Raw genomic sequence first — 15706 nt, 5'->3', positions numbered from 1 at the left:
GTTCCATGGGTGTTGTGGTGGGTGTTCCCACACAACACCCATGGATTTAACGTACTCCTAAATTTAAAAGAATTTATAAACCTGTGAATGTATCAAAAGTCTATGACTCCCCAGGGGAGGCATAAGGGAAAGGCAGCGAGGAGAAATAACATTATTTCTCCTCATATTTTCCATTCTGTGGCACACACAGTAAGAGTAAATCAACTCCAGTGATTGTTTATGTGTAGAAAGGTGTCCCTTTCTGCTCAAAAGCAATCAATCCTGCTGTGCAGACACCTTTACACCATGGTGGAAGGGGGCCTGTGTTGGTGCATGGCAGTGAATGGGTAAAGGACAAGAATGCGCTGTATTTCACAGATACGGCACATTCCTGTCCTTTTCTTTTGATGTAGGGAGCACAGTAAAAATCCTTGCAGTGCTGCCCTGAGCCAAAACTTTGTAAATGTGGTCCTGAGTTTCAGATTTACAGAAGCGACTATTAGCATTATACTAGCATAGCCAGAGTAAATGACACACTGAGAAAGATCTAAATTAAACCATTCACACATACCTGCACACTCATTCATGTAGTAAAGTAGTCTTTCATGCCCCCATGCCAGACTTTCTATGATTCACTCAGAGAGATATAGAGCCATTTCTCTTCCAATGAGTAACTCTAGACAAATATAGACAACCTTGCATCCAGATATAAAACTAGGCTCTTACTAATATAGCTCTGACATATTTTTTTCAAAACCATAGGGTGCATTACACATGCAGTCAGAGGGTGACTGAGGCATTTATACATTTACTCACACATTTATACAGCAGATAGCCACTTTCACATACAATTGCATACCCCAAAACACACTAGCACTGTCAATAAGTGTTAGACTTTTCATCATTGGCGTTGCTCCCTTAACTTTTTGCCTCTGTTCCCCCGGTTGTTGATGTGTGCTGGACTCTGTTTTCGCTGTTTTTGTTACTCTGCACACTTTACCACTGCTAACCAGTGTTAAAGTACTCCTATACAAAATGTGTATTTACTTGGCTTAGTGCGTTTTTAGGGATAACTTGACTTGTATATTGTGGATTTTTGTCATTTTGGTCTTGTTTTGTTTAGATAAATATCTTCTATTTGTACTAAACCTGTGTTGTGTCATTTTGTAGTGTTTTCATTAAGTTACTGTGTGTGTTGGTACCAATACTTTACTCCTGGCACTTTGAAGTTAAGCCTACTGCTCGGGCCAAGCTACCAAGGGGGTAAGCAGGGGTTATCTAAGGGTGATTCTCTATTACCCTGACTAGAGTGAGGGTCCTTGCTTGGACAGGGGGTAACCTGACTGCCAACCAAAGACCCCATTTCTAACAGTAAGCAATACATACAGGCACTTATATACCCATCTAGAGGCCCATAGAGTTATTAAGACAGGCAGTCATATACTCCAATGACACAGCTAAATAGGCACGGATATAGGTATTCAGATATGTATGCCAATGCTGACACACCTAGTCAATTATCCCTACAGTAACTCATAAATACATTTATACTTCCAAAGTGACAGACTTACAGTGCATGTTACACGTTGAATTACAACTGCACTTACACACTCAATTACAGTCTCAGAAAAGTGCTTATGAACTCAAAAGTGGTACAACTAGAGAGTAACTGACACACTGAAAAAAAGACTCTAAGAAAACCATTCACATTCCCATTTCATCACCTATATATCCATAAACATATTCATTGACACTGACATACAGGCACCGTGAGATTCACTAAGAGGAATGTCCAACTGACTGAAACACTTACTCAGAAATTAACTAAGCTAGTCACTCATTCATATACTATTTTGTAAATGCATTTATACATGCAAACTGGCAGACACAATACCTGGTATACACTAACATAACTACTCAATTTATACCCACTTAAAATCTCAGGAAGGAGCTTATACAGCCAGTTACAGAGCTAGAAAAATGCTTATCAACCCAAAACTGGTACAGGCACAGAGTAACTGACACAGTGAGAAAGATGTTAATAAAACCATTCTACTCACCTATACTCCCACTAACATATCTGTGTAATAGATCAACTAAGAAAACATAAACTCCAAGTCAACCAAGAAATTGTATAGTTTCAACCCAGAGAAATTGGATCCTGAGCGATGTGACTTATTAAGCTCAGTTAAGTTGTTCTCAAAGTCAAGTGGAGTCAATGCCAAGCATGAACGGTAAATAAAGTGTTGAAGTCTTTCCAGAAATTCAATACCTTGCACAATTTGATCCAGAAAAACAAATATTTTCAAAGCAAATATTTTGGACACTTACTAGCCTAAAAGATCACATCTTGAATGTAGATGAAGGTACATTTATAGTGGTTGGTTGAGATGATTGTTTGGTACAACACATGAAAGGCAGTCTCATTAACCACAGAAAACATTGTTACCAAACTGCAGAGAAAAGAGTGTTTGTTTTCTTTGGCAGTTCTACAACTGTTTAAACCTTGGCATTCTGAATCAGGTTTACTCAGAGTGTTTCACTGCTATTAAGACTCTTTTGATGCTGTTAAAAATAGCATTGAGTGTTCAGTGTTTCTAAACAATTTGAAAATGTTAAATGATGAGATTAAACAGGAAGAAACAATTTCTGCTGCAACAGTTAAGGAGAGTTCACGAAAGCAGCTAAGGTTCAGCCTAATCATTGGAAAAAAAGCTGCTATTGCAATAAATCAGCTGGAGACTACAATGGAACAAACAAGACAGGACAATTTTGTTTTGGAACAGGTACAGGGACAACTAAATGACTAACAAAAACAAAAAGATGAAAGACAAAGTTGAGCATGGATTCCTCCATTACAAGAAAGAGTGTGAATACACATCAATCAAGCCAATACTGTTGTATGTCAGCAGTTGAGCTGGCACTGGTAAAAGCTGTTCAAACAAGTATTCACTGCTTTCCTACAGAAGGCTACAGAGTGTAATTTGTCCTGTGCGTTAACAGCACCCATTGGATTAGCTGCACACAATGTTAAAGGAATTAATTAACATTAACTTCTCATGCTACCTTTGGAACATGACAACAAACTGGAGTACCAAAAATTATCCAGTAGAGCTTGTCATCAAATGTCAAGAGTACTAAAAAAGTTCAAACATTTAGGCCCTCATTACAACCCTGGTGGTCGGTGGTAAAGCGGCGGTAAAACCGCCAACAGGCCGGCGGTAAAAAAAATAGAATTATGACCATGGCGGAAACCGCCAACATAGACAACCACTTTAACACTCCGACCGCCATGGCGGTACAAACAAACAGCATGGCGGTCACCACCAATAGACAGGTGGAAGACAATGTACCACCCACACTATTATGACAGGCCAATCCGGCACCTTTTCCGGGGCGGACTCAACGCGAACAAAAACATGGCGGAAACAGGACTTGGAAAGAAAAACACTCACCTCTACACACCCCACGAGGAACCAGGACGCCATGAAGCCTGAACTCCAAATCCTCCCTGCGATAGTCTTCCTGCTCCTCTACCAGGAGCACGAACAATGGTGGCGACGACCACAATGAGTACTGCACCTACAACACTTGGGAGGGGGAGGGAAAAGAGAGTGATACACACACGCAACATGTAACACCCCCACCCCCACCCTCACCCACAACAACATACACACAAATACATGCTGCAACATTACATTTACACCCCCAACCCTCCCTGGAAGAATGCAATGACAAAAGGAAATGATTGTAACCATTGTAATCAAGAATAATCCATTAGTGAAAAATGTACATACAGTATAAACAATTATGCACACCTAGAATTCAAGTCCAGGCACTGCACCTATATGGTCCGTGGACCACTTGACCCAAAATGCATGGACGAGGCTCGCACTCGAAACACAATCGAAATGGAGAGAACACTGCAGGGGCATCAGATCAAAATAAAACAGGCACCTCAGGGGGAAGGGAAGGGGAGGCACCTCAGCCGGATGAGTGCACAATGCCAGCTCCACGAGGGGGCTCCATGCCCATTGATGTATCCTGGGGAGTGCAAAGCCACAGTCTCGCAAGTCTCTCCAGTGGGTGGTTTGCCCACTGCTGCATCATGGGGAGTGCAAAGCCACAGTCTCTCAAGTCTCTCCAGTGGGTGGGTTGCCCACTGCTTTATCCTGGGGAGTGCAAGGGCACAGTCTCTCAAGTCTCTCCAGTGGGTGGGTTGCCCACTGCTTTATCATGGGGAGTCAAAGCCACAGTCTCTCAAGTCTCTCTGTAGGGGGCTTGGTGCCCAGAGTGCTTCATCCTGCCAAGGACTGAGGTAGTGGATGTCTTTCTCCACTGGTTCTGGAGGGGGCTTTGTGCCCAGAGCGCTTCATCCTGCCAAGGACTGAGGTAGTGGATGTCTTTCTCCACTAGTTCTGGAGGGGGATTTGTGCCCAGAGTGCTTCATCCTGCCAAGGATTAAGGTAGTGGATGTGACACTCCACTGACGGTGGTGCAAAATGCAAGCTGTCCAGGCCCCTGGAACTGACCACCAGCCTCGTAAGAATGACCACTGGGGATGGCAGCCATGTCTGCGGTGGTGCCACTGGCTCAAGATGTCGCGGGGCCGCTGGCGGTGCTGGCAGCAGGGTCAGTAGCGGTGGTGCTTGCGGCAGTCATTGTGGCGGCGGAGCTGGTGGTGGCCTCACTGACTGCCGTGCTGGAGGCTGGCTCACTGACTGCCGTGCTGGTGGCTGGCTCACTGACTGCCGTGCTGGCGGCGGTGTCAGTAGCGGCGGTGCTGGTGTTGGGCTCACTGACCGCGGTGCTGGCGGCGGTGACAGTAGCGGCGGTGCTGGCGGCGGGCTCACTGACTGCGGTGCTGGAGGCGGTGTCAGTGGCGGCGGTGCTGGTGGCGGGCACACTGACTGCGGTGCTGCTGAAGGGCATGGTGTCTGCGGTGCTGGTGAAGGGCTCAGTATCTGGGGTGCTGGCGGTGGTGTCCGTGGTGGCAGTGCTGGTGGCGGTGCCGGTCCTGTCTGCCGTGCATGTTGGTGGCGGCGTTTACTTGCCTTTCATTTTCAGGCCCTTCCCCAACTTGGATGGTGTGCAGCTGTCTTGCCACTTCCAACAATTGTCTTGCCTGAGCCCTTGGTGGCGGGTGTTTTGGCCTTCTCCCTCCGGGATGTGGGCAACTTTTTCTGTTTTGGAGGTGGGGGAACGTCCTTGGCCTCGCTCCTTGGGACATTGGCAGCCCTGTTGCTTGGCGCACTCTAAAATCCGGCTATTGCTGGCAACTCTGTGCCCGGTGATGTGGTGGCTGAGGTGCTGGGTTGGGACATGGAAAGGCGGGCCCTAGGGGACAGACGGGGTGGGCGAGGTGTATGGAAGAGGTCAACATTTGATAGGAAAAGCTTTTTAGACACACTGGGATGGGTAGATGGAGGGGGTTTGGGAGTGGAGGAAGTGGTTGTAGGAGGTGTTCGTTTGCTGACTTTGGGTGAAGGTGCATGGGCTGGAGGCTGTCGTGAGGTGGATGGTTGTTGGGTGGGTGTGTGACTGCGTTTGTGTACTTTGGGAGGAGGGCTCACAGCCACACTGGGAGAGGACACAGGGGATGTGTGAATGGTAGTGGGGGTGGTGAGTGCACATGAGCAGTGTGTGTTGATGTGTGTGGTGGTGATGGAGATAGTGGCTGAAGATGCAGTGCATGCAGGTGTGAGTGGAGATGAGACTGGGAGGGAGGTGGGAGACGTGGAGGAGGGGGACACAGTGGAGGCAGTGGATGTTGGTATGTCTGCATGGGTATGATGCTTGTGTGAGTGCCTGTGGGATGTGTGGTGCTTCTGTTTGCCTGAGCCACTTTTGTGTGTTGAGGTGTGTGCATGCTGGTCTGATGGTGTGCTTGGGATAGGCTGAGGTACAGGGGATTGGGTCTGGGTGGAAGAAGTTGGAGGGGGGAGGCCAGAGTTGGAGGGGGGAGGCCGGACACAGGGACAATGGCTGCCATCAGTGCTGAGGCCAGAGCCTGAAATGCTCGCTGTTGGGCTGCCTGGCCAGAATGAATGCCCTCCAGGTATGCATTTGTTTGTTGCAAATGCCTCTCAACACCCTGGATGGCATTCAGAATGGTAGACTGCCCAACAGTGAGGGATCTCAGGAGGTCAATAGCCTCCTCACTGAGGGCAGCAGGGCTGACTGGGGCAGGGCCTGAGGTGCCTGGGGCAAAGGAGATGCCCACCCTCCTGGTTGAGCGGTCACGGGACACATGCTGAGGGGCTGCTGGGAGGGCGGTGCTGGTGGGGGGGTGGCGGCTGTACCTGTTGATGCGGGAGGCACAAAGGGGCCCACCACTGCAAGGGAGATCCCATCTCAAGAGGAGTCGCCGTCACTGCTGTCACTCCTGTCCGTGCTGTGGAGCTCCCCTTGCCTTCCATCCCACTGGTGGCTTCAGACTTTGTTGTTTCGACCTCCAGGGCCAAGTGGGATGCAGCTCCCCCCTGCTCCGGTGCCACTGCCCCTTGGCCTGATGATGCTATTCCACACAAGAACAGGGAGTCCACAAAAAGGGGGGGAAGACAGAAGAAAGACATGTTCAGTGCATGTAACACCACTACCGCTGGCAGACACTACAGACACAGCAGCCCTCTGCACTACGCCATGCACTTATAGTTCCTAGATTATTCACATGCCCATGGGGTATAAGGCCTAAGCCTGATTGCTGCACACATGGAAGTCACAGAAGCCTGACTAGGTGTAGATGGCTCTTACCACTGGTGGGATTGGGGTGCCACATAGCCTGCCTCACAAAGGGACCTTGCCTACAAAGCTTGCCCTAGCCTGCTGAACCTTTTTATCTGGAGGACTGTAGATTAGCGTGTACTGGGGGAGGGCCCCATCCACTAGTTTATCCGACTCCTCCGATGTGAAGGCAGCGGCCCTTTCCCCAGACACATGAGCCATCGTCGCTTCCAGACTGAGGTCACAGCAGCACTTGCAGTGTAGGTCCTCTCCTGTCGAAGATCAGGTATCAAGTGAGTGAACAGACAGAAAATGGCAGTCACATCTGCGGCGGTGCGTACCGTCACTGCCGGTGCACATCGTCATTGGCTCCTGGGACCCAAAGGGCCCAATGTTAACCAATGCAGGGTTGCGCTGCGATCTTTGACTGTCTACCGCGACGGTGTACAACGCCAGCGCAGTTACCTCATATCCCCTTGTCCCACATTACAGGTCAGGCATCCGCCATTTCAGGGGGCCACATGGCATTACTTTTAAATGAGTCACACATATCTAGGCCTTGCATACACACAAAGACAGGCAAATAGCGGATTGACAAATGTGTGCAATAAAATTGTTTTTTTACTACCTCAGTGTTGGCTGACTCTGTGCTTGCTGTTCTCATCCCTAGGGCACGTCCGCTGTGGCAGGTAAGGAGATGGCGGCATCCTACGGTGTACAGACCTCTGGTGGACCTGACGACAATGGAAGAGAGACATGTAATAGTCACCTACAGACTTGATTGTGCCACAACCCGGGAACTGTGTGCCCAATTGGAGCCAGACCTGATGTCAGCTATCCGCCATCCCACAGGAATCCCCCCCCCGCCCTAGTGCAGGTCCTGTCAGTACTCCATTTCCTGGCAAGTGGGTCTTTTCTAACAACAGTGGCCATAGCATCAGGGATGTCCCAGCCTATGTTCTCAAACATGTTGTCTAGAGTGTTGTCTGCCCTGCTGAAACACATGCACAGCTACATCGTGTTCCCTCAGGTGGAGGATTTCACTAGAGTGAAAGGTGTCTTCTATTCCCTGGGACATATCCTCAACGTCATAGGTGCCATTGATGGGACACATGTGGCCTTGCCCCCCCCGCAGGAGTGAACAAGTTTACAGACACTAGAAGAGCTACCATTCAATGAATGTGCAGATGGTGTGTTTGGCGGACCAGTACATCTCCCATGTGAACGCCAAGTTTCCTGGCTCAGTACACAGCACTTACATTCTGAGGAATAGCAGCATCCCTTATGTGATGGGGCAAGTCCAGAGGCACCGTGTGTGTCTAATAGGTGAGGACAAGGACCCTATACCCTGTAAATAGTTGTCTGGGTCTGGGGTTGTCCCTAAGAGTTAGTGTGTGTCTAACAGTTGTCCCTAGACATTTGCAGGTGACTCTGGTTACCCAAACCTGTCATGGCTACTGACCCCAGTGAGAAATCCCAGGACAATTGCAGAGGAACGCTACAACGAGGCACATGGGCGAACTAGGTGAGTGATAGAAAGGACCTTTGGCCTCCTGAAGGCCAGGTTCTGGTGCCTTCATATGACAGGTGGTTCTCTGTACTACTCACCAAAGAAGGTGTGCCAGATCATCGTGTCCTGCTGTATGCTGCACAACTTGGCTTTGCGACTACAGGTGCCTTTTCTGCAGGAGGATGGTCCAGAAGGAGGTCTTGTGGCAGCTGTGGAGCCTGTGGATAGTGAAGAAGAGGAGGCAGAAGAAGAGGATATTGACAACAGAAACAACGTGATCCAGCAATACTTCCAGTAAGACACAGGTAAGAAGACATCACTGCCTCCTACATCTGATAAAATTGTTAGACCTATCATATGTCTGTCACTTTCACCCAGTGTATGGACCCTGACCTGTCACTTTGCCTTTCCATTTCCATATGTGGGTCCCACTGTGTGACCTCTGCTATGTTACCACATGGACTAGAGCTGTGTGACATAGGTATGTTGACAATACAATGGACATTGCTATTTTACTCACTTATTGCAAATACACATTTGTGAAAGCACAGACTGACTCCAGGTTGTTTTGTGGTTCAAGGGTGTTTATTTAAGTGCAAAATAGTGGAGGGGGTTGTAAAATGGTCAGGGGTGATGATGGAGGAATGTCCATGGCAGAGTCCAGTTATTTGTCTCACAGGTGCATTGTCCAAAGGGGCATGGGAAGTGGAGCTAGAGCAGTTTAAGGATGGACAGGGTGAGAAAGTGGGACAGAAGGATGACATTCAGGGTGGTCTCATTTCTTGGCGGGGGTCTTGGCATTGTTCTCTGTCTTTGTCCTGGATCTCAGGGACCATTTGCAGGGTGGTTCTCCATCTGCAGGGGGTGGGGCGCTGGTGTCATGGTCCTGTGGCAGTGCCTCTTGTCCACTAGCGCCAGAGGAGGTGGTGGGCAGTTCATCGTCCAAGCTAGTGTCAGGGGCCCCTTGTTGTGCCACAGTGTCCCTCCTGGCATTCACAAGGTCCTTCAGCACCCCTACAATGGTGACCAGGGTGGTGTTGATGGACTTGAGTTCCTCCCTGAACCCCAAATACTGTTCCTCCTGCAGCTGCTGGGTCTCCTGAAACTTGGCCAGTACCGTTGCCATCGTCTCCTGGGAATGATGGTACCGCCCCATGATGTTGGAGAGGGCCTCGTGGAGAGTGGGTTCCCTGGGCCTGTCCTCCCCCTGTCGCATAGCACACCTCCCAGTTCCCCTGTTTTCTTGTGCCTCTGTCCCCTGAACCGTGTGCCCACTGCCACTGCCCCTAGGTCCCTGCTGTTCTTGGGTTGGTTGTTTTGCCTGGGTTCCCTGTAGTGGTGGACACATTGCTGTTTGATGTGTCCTGGGGACAGAGGTATGGGCCCGCTGGGTGGGTGCTGTGCTGGTGTTTCCTGAGGGGGGAGGCTCTGTGGTGGCTTGTGACTGTGTCAGGGGAACTGACTGTCCCGAGGTCCCAGATGGGCCCGGCTGGTCATCTAGATCCAGTTGGACAGAGTTGCTGTCATCACTGTGGGCCTCTTCTGTGGGGGGTGGACATGTCTGGAACCTCCTGTCCGGTGACGTTGAATAGGGGTCCTGCAGGGGTGTAAAGGTATGATTATTGCATCTGTGTGTGCTATTGTGTGCAATGGGTGGGTGACCCTGTACCCCAGTGCTTACTTTCTTGTGTAAGACCTTGTGTGATAATTGTTTTGGGGTCTGTGTGGGTATCTTTACTGGACATGCTTTGGTGATGGGTGTCCTTGCTTTGTTGTTGAATTCAGGGCTTGGTTTTGGGATGGGTGGTTTGTGATAGTGGGACATATGTGAGGTGTTGGAGTACTGGGATGAGGGTGAGGGTGAGTGTGGGGGTATGTGATAGCATGCAGGTAGGGTGGGGGATATGGTAGTTACGATTTTACTTACCAGAGTCCATTCCTCCAGCCACTCAAGCGAGGCCCTCAGGATGCAGTATAGCCAAGACCTGCTCCTCCCATGTTGTTAGTTGTGGGGGAGGAGGTGGGGGTCCGCCGCCAGTCCTCTGAACTTTGAGACCACGGAATGCACCTTCCCCCGTAGGTCATTCCACCTCTTCCTGATGTCATCCTGTGTTCTTGGATGCTGTCCCATTGCGTTGACCCTGTCCACGATTCTGCGCCATAGCTCCATCTTCCTAGCTATGGAGGTGTGCTGCACCTGTGATCCGAATAGCTGTGGCTCTACCCGGATGATTTCCTCCACCATGACCCTGAGCTCCTCCTCAGAAAACCAGGGGTGTCTTTGCGGTGCCATGGGGTGGTGTGGGTGATGTGTGTGGTGGTGTGTGTTGTGATGTGTGAGGGGATGTGTTTGTGTTTGTTGTGTGAGTTGCGTGGATGTTGTGTGAGTGATGGTGTTGAGTGCCTGTGGATGCTAGTTTGTTGATGGTGATGTCTCTCTCTGGCCTTCTGTTGCAATTCTGGTCATAGGGGTTTGTGGGTGATGTGGGTGTGTGTTTTATATTGTATTGGGTGTGTGGGAGTGGTGTGTGTATGTGTATCAGGTTTGTGTATTTCGATTTGTCCAATGTGTTTGTGTTTTGTAAATGTGTGTGTATTTTTAGCGCAGTGGTGTGTACCACCAATGGAATACCGTGGTTGAAAGATCGTGGGTCGTGATAGTGTGAGCGTATTCTTGTTGGCGTGACGGTGGAGTTTTTGTTATCGCCAATTTATCACTGACCTTTGGTGTGGCGGACTTGTATGGGTGTCTAGATTTCGGCAGATTCCGGCCTGTGGGTCGTAATAGCTGTAGCGGATTTCCGCGGCCATAGCGGTGTGTTGGTGGTCTTCTGCACGGCGGTAAGTGGAATTCACCGCCAATGTTGTCATGAGGGCCTTAATCATCAATGATGGGTGAGCATGAGCTCAAACTTAATTGCATTTGTGCACTTGGGAATGCAACAGATTCTAAGGACAGTCTATGATGTGCTATTCGAAGGAAAACACTTGATTGTGTTTGGCGATCTACAACAAATTACTGAAGTCAAAGGGCAACCTGTGTTCAAAACACTAGTACACGAAAAAACTTGAAGTTCCTTGGGAAGCATTGGAAATGTGAACATGTGGCTAAAATTCTAATACAAATAGCTACTTAGAAATACTTGACAAGCATCAGACATTGAATATGCAAATACTCTCAAAAGAGGTGAAAATCCTCACTTAGAAAGTTGACCAGTTAAGAAACAGTTTCCCACAAACACGACAGCAGCAGAGCTTCTGCTTGCTTTTATTCAAGAAGGAACATCCATTGTATGCCTAATGCCAACACTTGAGGAGTGCACCTCTTTCAATAGAGAACTGTTCAAAGTGGTGAAAGAAGACATTTTGCAACTTACAGAAATAGATAAAATGGAACACCAGGGTGTGACAGTATTCCTAAATGAAAAGCTACAAGCAAAACTGAATTCATTCAAAAAATGTGTTTCCTGAACTGCAGGATTAGAGAAATGTTTAAGTGATTGCAAGAACTGTAGAGTAATTTTGTGTTCAAATGTAAATGTTGAGGAAGGATTAATTAATGGTGCTATGGATAAAGTGATTCATTTAATTTGTTTTTCTAATAGAAATGAGGTAGAATACCTAGCAATAAAAGTTGATCAAGTGGATGGTCTAAACCAGATTGGAAGGTTCATTTTATGTTTTTTGCTTGTGAAAGATGCAACCAGTTTTATTTCTTAAGCATACACTCAATCTCAAGGTTTAAGTGTAGATGCCGCATTTAATAATATTAGTAGTACAATGTTTAAAGAAGGAATGTCACAGCCTTATCTTGCATTAGAACACGTTCCCATTTGTATCTTGTTGAATTTGATGACAGCAATAAATGGTGATCCAAGTTGTGTGAGTAAAACTGATTAAGAAGTGTTTATGCTCCTCATTCAGGGCTGTATCCAGTGTAAGAAAAACACACCGTCTATCCAAAGTGAAAACTTTAAAAGATTTCAGTCATGTTGTTGAAAAGAAGCTAAAGAAAAAATACAGGGGAGCTGTTAAAAAAAATACTTTCGGTTACCAGTTGTCAAACCCCTTTGGTGTCAACTGCTATACCAATGTTGTTCTAAACATGCTCTTTACATTACCTCATGTTGTCCTTACAATTGAACAAAAACAGCAAAAGACATAGCCATACAGGACACCTCCCTACCAGGCCCATAAAGAATTTCCTACTAGGTCAGCGGCCAGAAACCTGAGTTTCCACACACTGGCATAGCAGAAAAAAGTTGACAGCATTGTGTCCAGCTCGTAATCAAGCTGGTGGCAATGCTGTAGGATGCAGGGTGAATTAGCACCTTCTCTGACAGAAGTAAAAAAAAATCTGTGTCACACATATGAGACTTTTTAGATGTATGCAGTGGATCTGTGCAGTTTACCCAAAACAGTCAAGAAGATGCATATACTGAGTGATTTATTTACTCAATACTACCAGATTGCAAAATTCTGATTTTAACAAATTGTTCAAAAAAGCTAGAAAAAACAATGCCTGCTCGCATTGTCATTCAGATCTTATGTCAACATTATGTATATGAAGATGTGGCAAATCAAATGTTTTAATGATGCAACAATGCAGAGCCAATTGAAGTAAGTTGAAAATTGAGATTACAAACTTTAAAGCAGGATAAATATTGATTTCTGGTAAAACATATACAACTGTGGCTATCATATTTAATGAGGGACTTAGTGAAACATCTGTACATTTTAATGTCAATGTAAAAAGTAATGCTGGATGCAAATAATGTAATAATAACAACTTGAAATTCCAACAGAGATTGCTTTTTAAGTTACCAAACTTTTACTGTCTCTTCTTTGGAACCAAAGTTCTAAGTAGAATTAAATTTATGAAATTAAAATAATGTGGTTGTAGTAGATAAATTATCCGTATTTATGACATCATTCAGCCTCCCAGGGGTGATGTACTTTTAAAGCTTTCTATAAACTGAAGTGCAGTGAATGATGCAATATACATGGCTGATTGAGAGTAAATTGGAAAAAGAGATCATATACTTTAAACAAGGCTGTGACTATGATATTGTATGAAAGAATTACTGTGACATCTAATCACTACACTGTCTACGTAAAAGGTAAAGCTGGATGGACACAATGTAATGATAACAATCTCAAATTAAAGCAAATCCTGCCTTAAAAGCCACCAAAGTCTTCTATTTTCGTGCTTAAACAAAATATCTAATGAAGATTGAAGTTGTAAAAGTGAAATAGTGTGTCATAGTTGGACTCTTGCTCTAGTCAAGACTGTTGGCTAAAAAAAACACATGTTCCTCACATTTCTGTGGCAGAAAGTTCTGGAATCTGGGAGGAGCCACAAATTTCCTTCCACCCAGCGTTCCTCCAAGTCTCCCGATAAAAATGATACCTCACTTGCGTGGGTAGGCCTAGCGCCCGCGACAGGAAACGCCCCAAAGCGCAACGTGGACACCACCAAAATTTTGGAAGAAAACAGAGGTGTTTTTTGCGAAGTGACTACCTGTAGATTTTGGCCTCTAGCTCAGCCGGCACCTAGGGAAACCTACCAAACCTGTACATTTCTGAAAACTAGAGACCTAGGGGAATCCAAGGAGGGGTGACTGGCGGGGCTCGGACCAGGTTCTGTTACCCAGAATCCTTTGCAAAGCTCAAAAATTGGCTAAAAAAACACATGTTCCTCACATTTCTGTGGCAGAAAGTTCTGGAATCTGAGAGGAGCCACAAATTTCCTTCCACCCAGCGTTCCCCCAAGTCTCCCGATAAAAATGATACCTCACTTGCGTGGGTAGGCCTAGCGACCGCGACAGGAAACGCCCCAAAGCGCAACGTGGACACCACCAAAATTTTGGAAGAAAACAGAGGTGTTTTTTGCGAAGTGACTACCTGTAGATTTTGGCCTCTAGCTCAGCCGGCACCTAGGGAAACCTACCAAACCTGTACATTTCTGAAAACTAGAGACCTAGGGGAATCCAAGGAGGGGTGACTGGTGGGGCTCGGACCAGGTTCTGTTACCCAGAATCCTTTGCAAAGCTCAAAATTTGGCTAAAAAAACACATGTTCCTCACATTTCTGTGGCAGAAAGTTCTGGAATCTGAGAGGAGCCACAAATTTCCTTCCACCCAGCGTTCCCCCACGTCTCCCGATAAAAATGATACCTCACTTGTGTGGGTAGGCCTAGCGCCCGCGACAGGAAACGCCCCAAAGCGCAACGTGGACACATCACAGAAAATAGACCTGTTTTTAGCAAAGTGCCTACCTGTAGATTTTGGCCTCTAGCTCAGCCGCCACCTAGGGAAACCTACCAAACCTGTGCATTTCTGAAAACTAGAGACCTAGGGGAATCCAAGATGGGGTGATTTGTGTGGCTCGGACCAGGTTCTGTTACCCAGAATCCTTTGCAAAGCTCAAAATTTGGCTAAAAAAACACATGTTCCTCACATTTCTGTGACAGAAAGTTCTGGAATCTGAGAGGGGCCACAAATTTCCTTCCACCCAGCGTTCCCCCACGTCTCCCGATAAAAATGATACCTCACTTGTGTGGGTAGGCCTAGCGCCCGCGACAGGAAACGCCCCAAAGCGCAACGTGGACACCACCAAAATTTTGGAAGAAAACAGAGGTGTTTTTTGCGAAGTGACTACCTGTAGATTTTGGCCTCTAGCTCAGCCGGCACCTAGGGAAACCTACCAAACCTGTACATTTCTGAAAACTAGAGACCTAGGGGAATCCAAGGAGGGGTGACTGGCGGGGCACGGACCAGGTTCTGTTACCCAGAATCCTTTGCAAAGCTCAAAATTTGGCTAAAAAAACACATGTTCCTCACATTTCTGTGGCAGAAAGTTCTGGAATCTGAGAGGAGCCACAAATTTCCTTCCACCCAGCGTTCCCCCACGTCTCCCGATAAAAATGATACCTCACTTGTGTGGGTAGGCCTAGCGCCCGCGACAGGAAACGCCCCAAAGCGCACCGTGGACACATCACAGAAAATAGACCTGTTTTTAGCAAAGTGCCTACCTGTAGATTTTGGCCTCTAGCTCAGCCGCCACCTAGGGAAACCTACCAAACCTGTGCATTTCTGAAAACTAGAGACCTAGGGGAATCCAAGATGGGGTGATTTGTGTGGCTCGGACCAGGTTCTGTTACCCAGAATCCTTTGCAAAACTCAAAATTTGGCTAAAAAAACACATGTTCCTCAAATTTCTGTGGCAGAAAGTTCTGGAATCTGAGAGGGGCCACAAATTTCCTTCCACCCAGCGTTCCCCCACGTCTCCCGATAAAAATGATACCTCACTTGTGTGGGTAGGCCTAGCGCCCGCGACAGGAAACGCCCCAAAGCGCAACGTGGACACCACCAAAATTTTGGAAGAAAACAGAGGTGTTTTTTGTGAAGTGACTACCTGTAGATTTTGGCCTCTAGCTCAGCCGGCACCTAGGGAAACATACCAAACCTGTACATTTCTGAAAACTAGAGACCT

The sequence above is a fragment of the Pleurodeles waltl genome, chromosome 1_2, assembly GCF_031143425.1.
Source record: "Pleurodeles waltl isolate 20211129_DDA chromosome 1_2, aPleWal1.hap1.20221129, whole genome shotgun sequence".
In the NCBI taxonomy this organism is placed as follows: Eukaryota; Metazoa; Chordata; class Amphibia; order Caudata; family Salamandridae; genus Pleurodeles; species Pleurodeles waltl.
This window is presented reverse-complemented; position numbering follows the sequence as displayed.